This window comes from Adiantum capillus-veneris, chromosome 19 (genome assembly GCF_014529385.1).
Source record: "Adiantum capillus-veneris isolate H3 chromosome 19, ASM1452938v2, whole genome shotgun sequence".
NCBI classification, from domain to species: domain Eukaryota; kingdom Viridiplantae; phylum Streptophyta; class Polypodiopsida; order Polypodiales; family Pteridaceae; genus Adiantum; species Adiantum capillus-veneris.
The window spans coordinates 144,341,285-144,360,291 of record NC_140949.1 but is presented as its reverse complement, the minus strand read 5'-3'; positions in this window follow the sequence as shown (position 1 = coordinate 144,360,291).

Below are 19,007 nucleotides of genomic sequence, written 5' to 3'. Positions count from 1 at the left end.
ACTATCCAAGTCAAGGGTATCACAATAAGAAAAAACTACGGTTTTTAGAACATGGAACACTTTTGTTAGTTATGACAACGAGGTTGTAGCTCAATAATTTTTTGTCATGCCTGTTGGAACTATGGAAGGCACTGTAAATCTAGGACGCATGTGGATGATAGCGACCAAATGCACTATTGATTGGGGGACTAGGAGTGTCACAACATGAAAACCAACTCTTAGCCCTGCCACTCAAATAATAGTCCCTGAGATATCACCTCCTGAGGAAATAAAACCCAAAACATTGCATGTCCAAGAGATTGAACCATCTGTAACTATAGCCCAACCCTCTAGAACTTCAACTTTTGTAGCTAAAACAAAGCATGAGACACACAAGGACTATCGTAATATAGCAAAGTGTGGGCTTCTGCTGCACGTATTGAACCAAGGGCCTTTCCTAACACTGTGTGCGAGCCACATATGGATCCAAGCACGCAACTAGCCTAAACTAGTAAGCTCAAAGATGACGATGGTGTGTCACTCACCTCTCTATGCTTGCTATTGTGGAGGATTCCTTGCCGTGAAGAAGAAGGAGATGCTGCTACGCCGCACTCAACCGCCTCACCGCCGTCGTGCCGGCGCAATGCTCACTCTCTCTCTCTCTCTCTCTCTCTCTCTCTCTCTCTCTCTCTCTCTCTCTCTCAAAAGCGCACACACACACACTCTAGTACACAAAGGAGACGGAGAAGGAGATGGAGCAAAATAACTCTTCTTGCATTGCACAAATAAAAGAATGAGGTATTTTAGGTTTAGATTGACTTTTATATGGGCTTGCCCGTTCACATTTGGGCACCCACACTTAGCCAATCTTACCCAAACATTATAGGTTCCAATTTTAGAGTGCACCTATTCATCAGCGATCACTCTTAACCATTCCTACCTAACCAACAAGCCCGACCAATAACATAATACACTACTAGCGGGTCCGACAAGCTCGGCCCATGGCTACATAAAAGGTGGTCACTTGGTGGTGGTGATCGTTGATCGATTCCATGATAAGAACTATCTTCCCAACTCCACTTGGTGGTAACATGCCCCCCTTCCTGATGTAGATTCCACCCTCAGAAGCTAGTGAGAAAAAGACCGTTTTGTCCATGTTTTAGAGCATCTGGATTTGAATCTGCAAGGCAAAGTCATTGTTTTATGCAAGTGAAATTATATGGCAAAAAATCATGAGAGGAATGTAAAGTACATGTGGAAATGAGTAAATGCAAGATTTATGAAATGCTAGACTGCCATTAAAAACAAATAAATTGCACTTTGATGAAATTAATTAATCAAGAGTTGTGGGCTTATGGGTGATTTTATCAATTAGTTAGCTATGACTAAGGTTAAAACAACTACTCTAGTACTAGCTAAGCTAAGAAGATTATCTAAATCCAAGATTCCCTAATTGTGCTTTTCAACTTTGATTAGCCAACTAGCTCTCACAACTCCAAACAAAAGCTTGAAACTTAAACTGTAAGCTTGATGGAAGTCTTTTAAATGTCATTTAAAAGAAAAACTTTGGTTCACAATCATTTGACGTGTGTGCTTATTTTGTATGTCTGGGGCTTTTTTCTTCTCAAGGAAAAGCGCCCACACTGGGAAACTCTAGGGCTCTAGTACCATAGACAATATATGTGAGTGAAGTACCAAATCAAGCCAGGATTTCTCTTCCAGTGTAAGATTTTTCATTTGTGGCACTTATGTTTTTTGCTTCCATTTTCTTGGTATTCTCACTAGTGTCTTTTGTTTTTTAAGTGAGCAAGCTTCTCTATGTCTAAATGCCTAAAACATTCCTAAGGTCTCAAACACTCAGATAATTCTATCAACTAGAACTAGTGGTCAAGTAAATGAGTTAACCTAAAGTCACGGTCTTATAATCTCAAGGCTCATCTATAAGATTAAACTCTAATTCAATCAACTTAAGCAAATACAAATTTATACATCTATAATGGCAGATAACAAACATAACTATTGCACTCAAACAAACCATGAAAAACCACAATTAGCAATTATACATATCCACCAACATAAATCATGGAAAGTAGTATACCTGGAGGTATGGAGTCGCTCATTTTGTCGAAGCAGATGTCCTTAGCCATGTGAATGGAAATCCATATAAGTCCTACATAACAATATCAAACAACAAACACTATACCTCTAGGAGGCATGTCAGTGTGAAAGAATTAAAACTCCTAGAAGACAAACTCAAAACACAATCTAAACCCCTAACCTACCTATCTCTCATCCCTTTTAGAATCAAGGAAAGAAGATATTATATAAACCGGGTGGCATCCCTAATTAGGGCTAGGCCTCTATCCACATCATTTAGATAAACAAAACCATTTTCCTTGAGGCCATACTCTTCCTCGGTCTCTATTATTTCTTCTTCATCATCCTCTTGTACAAGCGTGTTAATCAAGAACCTTGCTATGCGTGGATACTCATCTTGTGCAAAAGAAAAAGCATGTGCCACTGGAGAAACATTCACTACTGGGTAGGGATCACTAGTTATCCATAGACATATCAGCCATTATAACTCCTCAAAATTTCTCTCACGTGCAAGTCTCTCTACCAAATCCCATTCGCAAGAAAGTACATGGTAGCAAATGTGAAACACTTGAGAAAAATAAAAAGGATACCTTTCATAAAAAATAGAGCGCATGCCTCTGGTGAACTAGCCATCTCTGAGAATACAGATAGATTTGGTTAGGTCTTTAAAATATAAGAGTTGTTTTTGTGTGCTGTTTGATGTGACATGGTGAATTTGGGCTTATGTGTAGGATCTGATAGGGTGCTCTCTCGTTGCTAGTCGCTCTTGCTCTTTTACTATTTGTTATCTTTTTTGTTTCATTTGCTAGAACTAGTATAATTCTATGTATATACAGTCCCTCAAAGAGTTCAAATGTCAGGAAAGAAAATCTAAGAGGATGGGGATCCAAAATATTGACGTGAGTGAGGACTATCCCCTTCCTTGGGTAGGTCATACTATTTGAAATGTGCTCGTCACCCTTTGAAACCAATTGATCCAATTGGTAATAGGTGAGGATTTTTGCCATTAGTTTTCTATTACCTTAGGTGCCTCATCGAGTTGCAAGGGTGGTAAGGTACTTTCCCAAGATCAAACTTGAAGTGGTTCATCAGGTGATTCTTATACACTGGGAGGTGTGTATTCCTTTGTAGGTTCATGGAGGTCCACTATTGTAGGTGGAGGATGTGGAGAAGCTTTTACCTCTATGGATGCATTACAGGAGGATCTAGAAGCTTCATGGGACTCCCCCCTTCTTGAGCTAGGTGGAATAATTTGGTTTTGACTTGGAACCCAAACTAGCTCTGGAATAGGTGTGTAGCATTCTGTGATCTTTCCCTTTCCACGATCTGCCATTGGCTTTGGAGTTACACTGATCCACTCACATGGTTTTGTAGAGAATAGGGAAAGACACATTTTACGTTTAGGTACCCAAATTTGATGATTTCCATCATAGTATCCTTGGGCTTCTAATAGTCGTTTTTGAATCCATCGTGATATGGTCTTGAATCTCCTAGAGCGTGCTCTTGGTTTTCCATGAGAAGTTTTTCTTGAAATGGATGGAAGGGTTGAGGTATCTAGAAGTAAGGCCTTGGGGACCCATTGATATGTACTCTTAGGTCGTGCAGGTTGATTACTTGCAACATTACTGCTTGCTGCAACTCCAAGGGTTGAAGTGCTAGGTTCATGGGCATCCAACAAGGACGAGTTAACCACTTTTTAATCTTTGCTAGAGTCTGCAACGTAGGTAACTTTGCTTCAAGGATAGGGTTAAGAGTCGGTGGTCGCGTCGTGACACTACCGGTACCCAATCAATAGTGCATTTGGTTGCCAACATCCACGTGCGTCTAAGGTTTATGTTGCCCTCCATACTTCGAGCAGGCATGACCAAAAAGTCTTGAGCTACAACCCCATTGTCATAACTGACAAAAGTGTTCCAGATACCAAAAATCACATTTTTTTCCTTGTTGACACCCTTGACTTGGACAATACTCTCAGATAGAGGTGGCTTCCCTAACTGAAACCAAACTCTATATGACAACAGATTATATTTAGCACTTGTGTCCAATAAGGCGTTATATAGAACTTTTCCATAGACTCTATTTAGCTCAATAGGGTATTATAGAGGTGTGTCAGAGTCCAACCAATCATTCTCTATTTCAACGTGGAATGCATGTGTAACTCCAAGGTTGGCCTCTCGTTGGCGTCTTATGTGTTGTTGTTGCTCTTTAGCCTCAGCTTGAGCTTGTATCTTCTTCAATTTTTTTTGTGCCTTCGTTGCCTTTTATTTATGGATGGCACCCAGCTCTTCCTGTCTTAAAGGATCATAGTACCTTCTGAATTTACTCTCATTGAATAATCCAATGGTTTCAACTCCATGTAGAGTCTCCACATTAATGGTTTGTTGTGGGGTGATTTCACATACTCTTTACGGTCCTTTTCTTGTATATTTCAACTTTTTCTTTTTGTTACGCACTCCATACATAAGGACTTTATCACCAACATTGATATATTTGTTCTTTAGATGACGATCAAACCATTTCTTCCTTCTATCTTTCTCCACAAGTGCATTTTGCACATCTAATTGCCTCTCTTCATCTAGCCTTTCAAGGATATATAATCTCTCAACTAAGGGGTTACCATCCCAACCTTCTTGAGAAGCTACTCGAAGACTAGGAATGACAAACTCCCATGGCATAACCGCTTCTTGGCCATACACCATCTTAAACGGTGTGCGGTTAATGGAAACTTTGTACACAGTATGATAAGCCCATAAAGTTGAAGTCATCTTTAAATCCCAATCTGTGCAATGAGCTTCCACTGTTTTGGTCAAGATAGAGATTAAGGTCTTGTTGGTGCTCTCAGCTTGGCCATTTGCTTGTGGATAATTAAGGTGTGGACTTATGGTGAGCTATCATGAAGTTGGTAGCGATTTCTTTTATCACTCCATTTATAAAATGAGTACCATTGTCACTCACAATCTCAAAGGGACAACCAAATCTTGTAATAATGTTCTCAAAGAGAAACTTGGCAGTTGACCTTGCATCAGCCTTACGTGTCACCAAGGCTTCCATCCACTTTTTCACATAGTCAGTGGCAACGATAATATATGGAGATTGAGTGCTACGAGCTACTGGACTAATTGGGCCTACAAAGTCCAAACCCCATTTTTCAAATGGTTGAGTCACTTTAGCAGGATGTAAGGGCATCTTATCCTTTCATTGTGTGATCTTGTAACGTTGGCATCATCACATCCTTTTGCAAAAATTGATGCATCCTTGAATAAGGTAGGCCACCAATAGCCTGATTGCAACACCTTTCTAACTGTTAGTTCCCGGGCTGAGAAATGTCCTCCGGCTATACCCATGTGGGCTTCTTGCAGTATGTATAAATACTCATCCTCACGGGCACAGCGTCTAAGAATATCGTCCTTCCCTACCCTATAGAGATTTCCTGCAATGAGAGAATAATGTTCACATTCTTTTAATAGTTTTTGAGCTACGCCCTTACGAAGCTCTTTGGATGGAGAACCATTAACTAGAAAGTTCACAATCTTCTCACTACATTCAGGTATGGTCTTGACTAGGAAAAGAGAAGTATTAGGCAATTCATCATCGACTTTAATAGGGGATTCACCATTGGGTATGCGAGACAAATGATCCTCCATGACATTTTTTTACTAGGTCTCACTACAATGGTAAAATCAAACCCAAGGAGAATTAACAACCATCGTGTAATTCTTCCCGTGGAACAAGGTTTATTTACTAGATACAACAACACTTGATGATCCACATAGAAAACAAACTTTCTGGCAAGAAGGTAGTAGCGGAATTTCTTTACTACATAAATCATAGCTAAACCTTCTCGCTCTGTAGTGGTGTAGTTTCTCTCGGCATCATTCAATTGACGACTTGCAAAGCTAATGGGGTAGTCCAATTTATGTTCTCTTGGTTGAGCTAGAACAAACCCAATAGAAACGTTTGATGCATCAATATGCACATGGAAAATTACATTCCAATCGGACACTCGTAGAATAGGAGTGCTAGTCAAGGTCTTTTTAAATGACTCATAAGCATGGTCACACTCCAAGGTCCAGTGGAACTCAATAAGAAGCTTGTACAAAGGACGAGCTATGTCGACAAAGTTTAAAATAAACCGTCAGTAATAACCAACATGGCCCATGAACCTTTGTACTTCTTTATAGTTTGTAGGTGGTGGCAATTCAACAATGGCTTTAATTTTGCTCTCATCCATGTAAATCCCATTCTTGGACACTATATGTCCTAAAATGACTCCATATTTAACCCAAAATTGGCAATTGAAAGGGTTTAAGGAGATGCAATACAATCTGCACTTCTCAAACACTTTTTTTAATCATGATAAATGTTCTTTCCAAGAGGAATAAACAGAAAGGTCATCTAAGAAAGCTTCGCAAAACTCCCTCAAATATTCTCTAAAAGCAGTGTTTAGTAATCTTCAAATGGTAGCAGGGGCATTGGTTAAGCCAAAAGCCAAAACACGAAATGCGAACACTCCAAATTTGGTTATAAAGGCTATTTTATCTTGGTCCTCTAGCACAATTGTGATTTGATTGTAGCTAGAATACCCATCTAAAAAGCTATAAGCTTTCCTTCCCTGCAACTCTTTCAAGCACATGTTCTGAATATGGTAAGGGATAATGGTCCGTTCTAGTGGCGGCATTGACCTTCTTGAGATCCATGCACACCCTGAGTTTCCCATTCTTTTTTGGCACAATCACTATTGGAGACATCCATTCTGAGTGCTCAATAGGGTATATAAATCCGCATTTCACAAGCTTTTTAATCTCTTCTTGAACAATCTTTGCATATTTAGGATTCATTGGGTAGGGTCGTTGCTGAACTGGTTTAGCCATGCTATTCATGGAGATTGTGTGTTGCACCATGGAAGGTGGAACACCTTTCATATCATGATATGTCCAAGCAAATACATACCTAAATTCCTTGAGAAGTTCTTTAAGTACACACGCCTCAGTCTCTGTCAGATCTTGGGCAATGAAAATAGGTTTGGATTCTTCTCCTGGGTTTTTTAGCTCTATTTCCTTAAGTATCATTGGACCGTCATAGACTCCATTGCTTCCATTGATAGGTTTTCTTTGAGCCTTTGTATACACACCCTTACGTTCCTTTGTGGTGTAGGATTTGAAATGTTTAGGTGCAAGGTGTAAGTCTGTGGGGTCATGTTGTTCTGTGGACTGTGATTTCACTTTAGATTCCTTTTTTTGTTGAGCTAACTCTTGATTTTGTTGTCTCCTTACGATACGGCTCAACGTTGGCTTCTCTATAGCCTCTAGTTGTGTGATGTCAATGGGTTGTGGACTACACCACATAATGATTTGAAGGTATTCACCCCAGTTATCTACCAACTTTTGATGAGCATCACATGTCCCTATATAATTAAGCCATTATGTGGTATATTTCTTTTCATTTATTCTAGCATGCACAGTTGCTCAAGATTGTCGCCTCTTATATCTATTACTCTTCTTGTCTAATCTTTTAATTACGGCCGATCTCTAGTGAAGAGTCACTAGATGAATTGCTACTTGTGTCTTCTACTCCCTTGGATAGATTGTCATCTAGGGTACCATTGGGCCCTGGATGGTTTGTCCCCACATTTTCACTAAGATTTAACTCAGATTATTCATTGTTAGAGTCAATTTCAATTGATGATTCTGACCCCAAATCGTGTGGGCTATAGTCTTGCGAAACGCTACTGGTTCCAATGCCAATCAGACCTTCATCTTGTAGGTCATCAGAAGCTATATGCATTGCTTCTAGCATATTCAAGGGTACGAGTGGTGGCATTTTATCCCCCTCACGTGTTACCCAGGTCGTCCCCCTGTTTCCCCAAGTGTCTTTGGCTGTTGCTATAGGTGGACCCAATCCACATTGTCCAACTCACTCATCCCAGGTAGTATATCCATATAAGGAGAATCTTCCCCAACATCAATGTCCGCTTTACACGTGTAACAATACTGCAATGGGGCCAAGTGAACTGTGGTGTCAGATCTATGATCAATTATAAACCTGTTTCCTAGAGGATGTACTCTACCAGTTACAAGATCCACTTGAATGACAAAATCTTGGAACTGCAAGTAGACATGGTTTTTAGACCAATCATGCATCATTTTTGCTTTCCTCATGAAAGCACGTCCTAAGATCATCTTAGATTTCATAGTGTGCTTGGAGAAACCCTTAGCATCATTATGTCCAAAGACCTTGAGCTTGAGCTTGAGATCTTCTAGCATACCAATAGGTTTAACAATAGATCCATTGGCCATCTTTACTACTATGGTTTTGGTTCCAAGGAGAGGTCTTCCCATAGTTTCCCGGAAATTTTTAGTCACAATGCTAACCCTAGTGCCACCATCAAGGATTCCCTTCATAGTTAATCCCTTGGTAGTGATTGATATGGTTGCATTGGATTCATCTCCCTCAAAGTATTGTCCCAATTTGTAAACAGGTATTTCTACAATAGGGTTCTCATCTAGGTTGGGTTGTGGATCTAAGTATTCCTCCTCTATTGGCATCTCCCTAATTGCATCCATCTGTGCAAATTGTGGTAGCCTGCCAACCTTCAGTTCTCCATTGAGGAAATCTCAAAGAGCTAAGAATAGCTCAGGGTCTCCATATAGTTTGGACATGATGGTGGTTCTAACTTTTGAAGCCATGAAGTCCATCAATTTGGCAATATTTAATGGCACCTTTTGGTCTTCAGTCCCTTGACGTGGGGAAGATGGGATCTCCATTTCTTTGATAGGGTCAAGTAGTCCCTTTGTAAACATTCTTTCCAACAAGAAGTTAGTATGCCCACTTTCCCATGACTTTAAGTCACTTTATTCTTGGATGACACTAGGTATGGCTAAGGGTCTATGGACCATATGAGGTTGTTGTTGTGTAGGGAACACTGTGTCTATAATCTGGATCTGCATAGGTGTTGGCTCTAGATCCCTTTGGGTATCGTCTACCAAAGTCCTTAATTGCTTGACCCGCTCGATGTCCTCTATAGGGTTTGGATAAGTTCCTACCTTCTTCTTGGATCCTGGCCATTGTGGAACATGATGATCTTCCTTCTTGGTTTCTTTCTTAGTGGTCATTTTAATCTCCATGGTTTCACCTGAATTGGAATCCTCTTCAGCATCGTTCATATATACTGGGTCATCACCAGTCCCTATGTTAGTCTTTGAACTAGGGTCTGACTTCGCTGCTTTTTGTGATCTCTTCCTTTGTGTGTGTTTTTTTTTTGTTGAGATTGAGCAATTGATGTCATGTCTCTTTCTTCAAGAATATAATTTTGTTTTTGAAGCATCAAGCGTGTGAGTAGTTTACTGGTACCACATGTGTACTTTGTGATGGCTCCTTTGTAACCTCAATCAAGTTTAATGGTGTGATCTTCGGCACAGTTGGATTATTCAAACATTGGGCAATCAAATGATCTATGCCACATCAACTACACATGAGTATCCACATTGTAGATGTGCTCACTTGATTGGTTTGCATTAGTGTGGCATTCTTTTGTAGCCGAAGGACATTCGGCCACACGATGTGGACCTCCACACTCATAGCATTGAAAAGGTGGTCTCTTGGTGGTGTAATTGATATTTTGGCCTCTTGCAGCAAGAGTAGCTACTTGATAAACATGTTTGACTTGTTCCATAGTCCTCCATGTAGTTTTCTAGACTTTCTTCAAGCGCATTCATCCTATAGGCAATATTAGGGTCTATATCTTCCTCACAGCCTTCCAAACAAGCAACAGATGACTCACAACCCACTTGATTTATAGAAGTGATTCTCGGATGTGATGGTTGCGGTCCTAGCATTGGAGGTGGTAACGGTGTTGTTTGAACAACATTCGGGGCCCTAGGGGCCATGTGTTGTGACGTTTGTTCAAGAGGTGGGGCCGACATCAATGCAGGCACTCGAGGTGTGTCTAACCATGCTAAGGTTGGTCTATTGGCCATCGCGTGCTTAAATACTATGCGATCCTTAGCTTGATGACCATACCTCCCACAAGCATTGCAATTGAATTTTACTCTAAAAGTAGGACATTCACTGGTACTATGCGGACCATAGCATATTGAGCACCATTGTTGTCCCCTTCTTGGATACATATGATTGTTTTGCGGAGCATGATTGTCTCTAAGAATCTCTTGAATGGCCTTGGTGAGATCTACTAAAGTCATCTTAGATATCTCTGTCTCCTTAGCAATAGGCTTTAGGGTCATGGGCTGATGCCTCAATGCTTGCGAGCTAATAGATTTAGGCTCAATAGACACTCTTTCTCCTTGAATCACTAAATTATCCTCCAAATGGATCGCATTGGTGGTGACCGCTTCCCAAGTGGTGATACCTGTAATGACTAGGTCATTGTAGATATCCTCATGTCATAATACCCTAATGAATCTATCAAGCAATTGATTATTATTGAAGCGCTCATTTGGATTACAACGAGAATTCAAATGCTTTAAGCGACTAATAAAGTCTCTCACCGACTCTCCTTCCTCTCGTTGGGCTTTCTGGAGCTGAGAGGCTACACCACAAAGCACTCCCTCTTGTATGTATTCTTTCAAGAACAGTCTCCTAAGAGTAGGGTAAATAGTTTTTTTTGCTACCCTTAGGGTTCTATACCAATCCCTTGCCTTTCCACTTAAGGTTAGGCTTAAAGCATTACTCTTATGTAGGTCATTGTGTTCTCCTAGAGAATCGCATATTTGTTCAAACAATTCAATATGATTTCTCACATCCCCGTCTCCACTAAACTTTTTTGTGAGCTTGGCTATTTGTACTGCCTTACTTCCAGGTTCTCTATCAGGCATGTTATGCATATTCTCAGCAATAGATCAGCCGATAGCTTGAGCAAATGTTGCCAAGTTACCTAAGTGAGCAGGCACCGTGGGTGAAGGCGCTTCAGAGACTACATGTGGAGTAGGTATTGGCATTGGGTTTGGCGTATAGGAAGCCCTTGGGTTCCACGTTTGGTACAGTGTTGTGTCATGTGGCGGCCCAAAGTTCATATGTGTGGTCCTAGGCATAGCAAACGTTGGATGTGGCATGCTAATGCTAGCTGGTATGGTCCCATGGAAATAAGAGCTTGGGTGTTGTTGTTGTGGAGCATAGGTTGTTGAAACAATGGGAGGGGTAGGAACTACATGAGTACAAGGACCGATAGGTGTATACCAGGGATTTTAATTACGCGATGACGCATTTTGTTAAATGTTAATTATTGTTGTTATTATCACTATTTTTTTCATGTTAATAACATATCTAATGTCATGACTTACGAAAACCGGTAGAAAACGTAGAACCGGCGGGGAAACCACAAACCCCGGCAGGCCCGGCGGGTATGTGATATAGCCCGGCGGGCCCGGCGGGCAAAGCAAGAATCCCGCCGGCCCCGTCATGTACCCCCTCCATATTTGGCGGCTCTATATAACCCTGTAGTAGACATCACATCACATCACCGCTTCCTCTAAATTTGTTCATACTTTAAAATTTAGATGAAAAACTAAAGGTAAAAGAATGAATAGTCTTTAAAAAAAATTAAAACTTAATGAAACTCTGATCATGGATCATTAGTTCTTTTTTGGACTGAACTGATTCTTGAAAGGAGGTAGAAAGGTGAATCTTTGGGTCGGTATCCCTACATTTGGGATGGACTAATCTCATGTTTGGTTCACCGTTATATTTGCTAAATTGATTGCTATATTGATTAGAACTTCTATCATGGGTCATTAGTTCTTTTCTGGACTGAACTGATTCTTGAAAAGAGATAGAAAGGTGAATCTTTGGGTTGATATCTCTACTTTTGGGATGGACTGATCACATGTTTGATTCACCATTGTATTTGCTTGCTATTCCGATTAGAGCTCCAATCATGGGTCATTAGTTCTTTTTTGGACTGGACTGATTCATGAAAGGAGGTAGGAAGGTGAATCTTTGGGTCGAAATCTCTACTTTTGGGATGGACTAATCACATGTTTGATTCACCACTGTATTTGCTTGCTATTTTGATTAGAGCTCCAATCATGGGTCATTAGTTCTTTTTTGGACTGGACTGATTCATGAAAGGGGTAGGAAGGTGAATCTTTGGGTCGATATCTCTACTTTTGGGATGGACTGATCACATACTTGATTCACCATTGTATTTTCTTGCTCATGTTTGAGTAGATTGAGGTTTATTCCCTTCAGGCTTCACTACTACGCTTGTGTGTGATATTGATTATAACACTAATGTTTGGTTTGAATAATACTTGAAAGAAGAGATAGCATACTGAGCTATGTTTATTGGTATTGCAGGCATCCAATAAGTATGTCTTCCACCGGGAATGTGAGCGGTGGTGTTGGTGTCCCAAGCCTAGCTTCCTTGAGGAGACCTCCTACCTCGATGCCAGGTCCTGCTTCGCAGGGCACCACTTCGCAGGGCAAGCGAAATGCAGGTGGAAAAAGTCCAGGACCCGAGTGGAATTTTGCCACAAATTTAAATAAGTATCAAGATTGGAAATGTAACTTTTGTGGCGAAGAGAAATTTGGAGGAGCACCAAGAATAAGGGATCATTTGCTAGGTGGCAATACCAGAATCCAAGGAGGAAAGTGCAAGGGCTTAGGTGCAAAAGAAGCAGCTATGCGCTTAAAAGATTTAATTGGTAAGCTAATTTCCACGAGCAAAAGATCAAAACTCTCTACTTTCGACCATCACACCCCCGTATCGATAAGATCAAACCAGTATGAGGGATCATTGGGTGTAACGCCGACCAATGAAAGCACTCAAAGTAGGGAACCAACTTCTCATATCGATGGAAGTACTCCTCCAAACCATGGATCTCCTACCTTTCAGGTAGGATCGTCAAAAAGTAGACAGGTTAGCTTACAGACGAGCTTCAAAACACTTGCCTTAGAAGAAGCACAACTTGCACTAGCTAAAGCCGTCTATTTCACTGGGGGATCATTGGCCATTGTCACCCATGATGCATGGAAGTCAGCTTGGAAACGCATTGGGGAGTATGGTGCTGGATTTACCCCTCCAACATATCACCATATGAGAAACCAACTGTTGGATAAATGTTACACAAGCACACAACAGGATATTCAAAGGGTAATATTAAATGCAAGTGAACAATCTGGATACAACATAGTTAGTGATGGTTGGTCCAACGTTCAAAGGCGGCCATTGATCAACATCATGCTTGTATGTCCTCATGGTGAATGTTTTATCAAAGCTGTGGATAGCTCTGGTCAAATAAAGTCTGGCAATTTTATAGCTGACATCATTGGCGACGCAGTTGAGGAACTTGGAAAAGAAAATGTTGTCCAAGTAATCATGGACAATGCCAAAAATTGCAGGGCTGTAGGTAGAATACTTGAAAGTCGCTTCTCTCACCTATATAGTGCTGGTTGCAGTACACACAGCTTGAACTTGGTATTGCAAGATTGGTACAAGAGGGAGGACACAGAGTGGTTCAAATGGATAGTAGACAATGCTCGCTTAATAGTCAAGTTTGTTTTGAAGCGTCAGAGGGTTCTTGACATGTACTGTCAGAGGATGTCTACTATGTCAAAACTGCCGTGCGAAACTAGATTTTGCACCAACTACTATACGGTAGAATCACTAATAAAAAATAAGAATGCTGTGATAGAGACATTTGTTTGTGCCACTTTTTCAGAATGGGAGGCTGGTCAAAGGGAGAAGATAAAAAGAAAAATAGGGGTGATCAGAGATCTACTAGCTGATTGCCACTTCTGGGATGATGTGGTGGATGTGCACAATGTCATGATGCCAATTATGCTCGCATTACGCCAACTGGATTCTGCCTTGCCTAACATAGGTAAGGTGTGGATGGCTTGGTGGACTATTCAAGAAAGCCTTGCAAATCCAGAGGAGCCCCAAGAGCCAATTGTGAAGCCTTGGAAGACACCATTCACTCAAAAGAGGAGAGAAATTTTGAGAAAGTATGTGCATGGTCGATGGGTTGGAGCACATAGTCCACTACATAGCGTAGCTTTCTTATTGGATCCAGAGTATTGGGCAATGGAAATAGACAAACTTGATGAGGAGGTGCTGGAAGACTTTTATGATGTGATAGGCAGGTTTTATGATGATCCTGATGAGCATGCATCAGCTGTTACTGATCTTACGAAGTTTAAACTCAAAGAGGGTAAGTTTGGTACAGAAACTTTCCACGGAGCAACCAGCGTGGAAGTGGTGGATGATGAATGGTGGTAGTGAACCCACCCTTAAACGCCTAGCTGTTAGAATCCTAGCCCAATGTGCATCCAATTCAAGTTCTGAGAGAAACTAGAGTACATATAAATATGTACATTCCACCATCAGAAACCGCCTTCTAAATTCAAGAGCTGAAAAATTGGTGTATATGTACTGCAACCATCGGCTATTGGCAAGAGTGCAAGCTGAGAACTACAAAGAGGAGATGCTGCGCTGGACTTATGATGTAACCAATGATGAGGTGGACGAAGACAGTGAGCTGCAAGGGGAATCTCATGAAGTAGAAACTACATGTACTTTAGAAGAGATTTAATAGAATTTGGAAATTGAACCAACTTTGACCCGTCGCAGCAAGCGACGGTGATTTAATTAATAGATTATCGAATCCATTGAGTGACTTCTGGTTAAGTTCAGAAACTGTTTATCTTATAAGCTTTTTTTTATATTTAGTTTAAGGTTTAGACATTTGCTTAATAATAAACGAAGCCCTTAAAAACCTTTACAAGGCCACAAATCACTATTAAAGCTTCATAATATACAAAGCCCTAACAAATCGTTGCATTATCACATATCATAATTGAAGCTGAAGAGAAGACAATTCACAATTCACTAATAAATTCTCGCAAGACAACGAGTCAATGTTATCAAATGTTACAGAAACTATCCAAGTGATAGTGAAATATTTGTGAGAATATCTTCATTCTCCTGTTCACACTGACCTTTAAGCTTATTATAGTCTTCGGACATTTTGAACATTGCATATAGCTTTTTGGATATCTCAAACTCACATATAGCACAATGAAAGTTATTCATCATGCTTTGCATCAAGCATGATATATGATACATATTTCCGCATGGCAAGCTGAAGTGACCACACCACTCATGAAAGAATGATCTACATATGGGGCAAGGACCACCGTGCTCACCAGAAGTTGGAGGGGCCTCAATAGATGTTGGGTGCTCAATCAATGTGGTAGCATTTTGTTTTTTTATAGTCGCCTCTAACTCTTTTACATGGCGAGATAGCACCTTCACCTCCCTTTTCAAGTCTCTATTTAGGGTTTCTTCTGCATGAGAGCCTTGTGTAGCTTGTGATGCTTGCCTGAGTTGAGTTTGAAGCTCCTCCTTAACATGATGTTCCATGGATGGAGATCATTGTGGATCACTCCCTCGTCATGTACGAATCGCAATGCCTTCACCAAGGCATGGATCAATGAGGGAGCATGATTGCACAGGCTCTTGATACATGTTTTCTTGTCTTCAGAGGGATTCTCCCATTTAAAGTCTTCAGGGATTTTTCCTTTCCCCTCTTGATCCGCTACAAGCGTCGTGAAAGAGCCATGTGGAAGGGGCTCTGTCTCCATAAGATCACCTAAAGTTCCCCCATTGAAGTAGGGGAATATTAGAAACCATGGCAATGTTACAGAGTGGGCAATACTCCTCACAATCCCTCTATGGTTGAGATCTACTCCACTTTCTGATGCAAAGCTTTTCCACTGATGCTTGGCCTGTCCTTTGAACTCCTTGGCACAATAAGTATTCGTTGCAGGAAGGAAACTGATCCCTTTGATTTGAACTTGCCACCCTGTGCCATAAGCCCCTGACCCAAGTTTTTTGATCTTCTTAATGGACTTATTTGGAATGCCCAAAGTCATACTACATTCAGAATTGTATATACTGCTCTCCAGATGACTGGCAGAAGCAGTAGCACCCGATGTTCTCTCAATGGGAACCTCCTCAATAAACGATTCTCCAACTTGGCTGCTCCCCATAACTTTGGTGATAGCCATTCGCATTTTCTTGCTTAGGCCAAACTGTGTGTCTATGTGGGATGCTCACCTTGACCTCTCCTTTTCAGCTCTCCATCTCGCGTTCCAATGCTCTAGCTTACCCTTGTCTACTTCTTGAGGGCATTCCTCTTTCAAATCAGAGGCCACCTTGGGCAAATTGCCCACCCAATTGTTCAGTAATGAGATTATTGATTCGGTTTTTTTTTCTGGATATAACAACAAAATTTTGCGGGCAATCTCACTGTATAATGATTGCAATCTAGACTCATCTGCAACAATCTGCGCTATATCGTCGGGATCTAGTGCACTGACGATTGTAATCAACAATTGTCTAATTTTCTTTTTGAAATCTATCATTGAAGTAGCAGAAGGATCCATTTTGCCTGCAATGGTATTATTGCAAACAACACATTGTGAAATATAACTATGTGCCACTCCATTTGGATCTTTTCTATGTGAAAGAAAAAGTGCAGTATAGAAAAAGTGCAGTATGCCTCACCGTACAACAACTTACAAACAAATGCTCCTGTCATTCTAGTAGCAACACACCTAGTCGCAATTGCAACCATGTGCCGAAGCATGAATGACTGGGAGCAACATAAAACATAGTCACCCTACGCTTTTGCAATGACACACCTAGCCGCAATTGCAACCATGTGCCAGTGCATCCACGCACGGTGACTTCTTTCAAACAGATGCTCTTGTCATTCTAGCAGCAACACACCTAGTCGCAATTGCAACCATGCGCCGAAGCATGAATGACTGGGAGCAATATAAAACATAATCATCGTACGCTTTTGCAATGACACACCTAGCCACAATTGCAACCATATGCGAGTGCATCCACGTACGATGATTTGATAAAAGAAATTTTATACCTTTAAGTTTTAACGCAAAAAACTCAAAAAAACATCAATAAAATAAGGAAGGGATTAAAAAATTACCGCTACACTGCTTTGAGAAGGTGGAAAGCCGCCAGAAAGTTTGGTGAAGAAGACTTTTCAATGTACCTCTCTTGTGAAAAAGACAAGCACCGGCGTCGTCTTTATATAGCCACGGCGGGCCCGGCGGGGAAGTTGCTTTTCTTGGCGGGCCCGGCGGGCTAACTACTTAGCCTGGCGGGCCTTTAGCCGGTCTCCGAGTCTCCTTGCAGGTCAAAAAAGATGAATGTCAATTAACATAATATTTGTTATTTTGCATTTCTATTGTTATTAACCTGAAATTATAGTGTGATCACGTCATTTTTAAATCCCTGGTGTATACGATTGGTACACACTTGTAGGTACTGTTGCAGGCATTGAGCTACCATGTAGTAGTGGTGCTTTACTAACAAATGAGATCCATGGCATGTTTCTTGGAATGCCCATCATTGGGGTAGGCATGGTAGCCGTGGTGTCATTAAGGGAAAGATGAGCTAGACTTGGAAAGGTAAGCTATCACTTTCAGGCTCAAATTTCACTGAGACCCTCGACGAAACAACATATGGAGGATCCATCGAACTTATCGAGGGAGTCTCCATCTGCGATAAGGTCAGTTGTTTAGCCTTCCCTGTATCCAAGAATATCATGAGACCCGTTGAAGGCACGTGGATCCTTTTGTTATGCCTTACTAGCTTAATAACCCTATGGATGACGGCACAAACTCTTTATTGTTGATCCTCCACACTCGTAGCACCCATTGTGGATTGTAGGACATCTAACCAACCCATGTGATAGGTGTGATCTATGTATAGGTTGGTTAGAGTTTTTGTTTGTAGTCCGTACTCCCAGTTCTCATTTAAGAACACTCTATCTAGGATTGAGGTGCTAGGGGTGTCCTTTGAACTAGATGCAATGTGGCTCTCTTCTATGTGTTGACCCTTTGTGGTCGCTAATTCAGGAGCACTCGATTGCTCTCCTAGCAATGATAATGACATAGGGGCTTTTGATTTTAAATCTCTTCGTTGCTCCGCCTTGTGTAAGCTCTCAATTTCCTTGTTCCTAGCCGCAATGATATATCACTTAACCTCTTGCACTTCGGCAAGGCTTCTACCATCACAGGTAATATAACCTCGGAGGGGAATAGCTCTAAAGAGTCAGGGGGTGAAATCAATGGAGTGTTCACATGCACACTCTCTAAGGACATAGGGTCTAAGTTGGTCATGAATGGAGAATTTACTTCCCCACCCCCCTCATTTACATCGTTAGCTCCATGTTCGGAGCAAGTGGCTCTACTAAAGGTTTCCTTCAAAAGCGGCTAAGCACGCTTGGCCCAGACCGTGGGCCCATGGCATGCATGTCTTGACTTGAGCTATTAGGATTAGGCATTGGGTAACCCTCCATGACATCATACTCAAAGGAAGAGTCATTAGACGCTATATGCGGGTCCTGAGTGGTACTACATTGGGTTCCCACTGAGGGCCTCGAGCCTAAGGTAGAGGAATAATGAGTTCCCACGTAAATGGAGACACTCTCGATGTGCTCATCCTCTAGAACACGACCAAAGCGTAGGTGCATGTGACCTCAACACTCTAGAGGTGTTGGTGATTGCCCATGAAGGCCGCTCACTTAGTTTTTTAGGTGTTTACAAACCAATTTTTTTGGTATTTTTGGTCCCTTTTTTTAACTGAGCCATTGAATATGGTGTGCAATAGCTCAAAACGAGTGTCTTGGCTAGAGGGACATTCCTTTCTTTACAACCCTCAATTTGGTTATGTACAGCCCTCAGAATCCTAAAACTAGTCTTTTCCTAGGTGGGGAGAGGACTAGAATTAATAAGTCCAAAGGGTGAGTGTGAAGGGGATGGTGGAGGACTTGAGGAACTTGTCCCACATGCCCTCATTCCTTCTTGTGGGAGTAGGGTATATATGTAAGAGTGAGTCTAGTATATATCATAAAACTGAGGATTGAGGCTTGGGCTTGGGCTTG